This window comes from Apteryx rowi, unplaced genomic scaffold (assembly GCF_003343035.1).
Source record: "Apteryx rowi isolate R43461 unplaced genomic scaffold, aptRow1 scaffold_319, whole genome shotgun sequence".
In the NCBI taxonomy this organism is placed as follows: domain Eukaryota; kingdom Metazoa; phylum Chordata; class Aves; order Apterygiformes; family Apterygidae; genus Apteryx; species Apteryx rowi.
The window spans coordinates 47574-48131 of record NW_020449630.1 but is presented as its reverse complement, the minus strand read 5'-3'; positions in this window follow the sequence as shown (position 1 = coordinate 48131).

Genomic DNA, 558 nt, shown 5'->3' with positions numbered 1-558 from the left:
TTCTTCCCCTTCTTCACTGGGCCCCTTCATTGTCTCTAGGCAGGCCGCTGCTTATCTTCAAGGTTGGCTACTCCTGCTGTCCATGTAACTTCTTTATCCCTCCAGCTTGAACTGGCTCTGGGGCCCCCTTTTACTTATCTAAGTAAAAGTTCACAGCAAGTTCACAGCCTGAGGCCTAAGGCTTCAGCAAATTTAGCTACTAATGCTAAGCAAGTTATGCTAAGCAATTAATTCTAGACAGCTTCAGTTCAATATTCTCTAACACTGAAGTACAGAAGGAGAAAAATAATTATTGCATAAGCTAGAAACTGAACCCAACTAAGCTGATTCTAAAGCATTTAAAAATGGACACCCCTGGTAGCTTTAGGGAAAATGTTCTATGTGTGTTTTTAGTGTTGAAACCTATTTAGAAACACCAGCTAGTGAAAACTGCAGTTGCTTGGTTTATGATGTGAGCTGGAAAATTAATATTACTGCATTGTTCTGAAGGCTTAAATGCTACCTCCTTGTGTCTATTCAAGATTTTAAATTGCATCCTTTGGCAGAGTGACACATCTG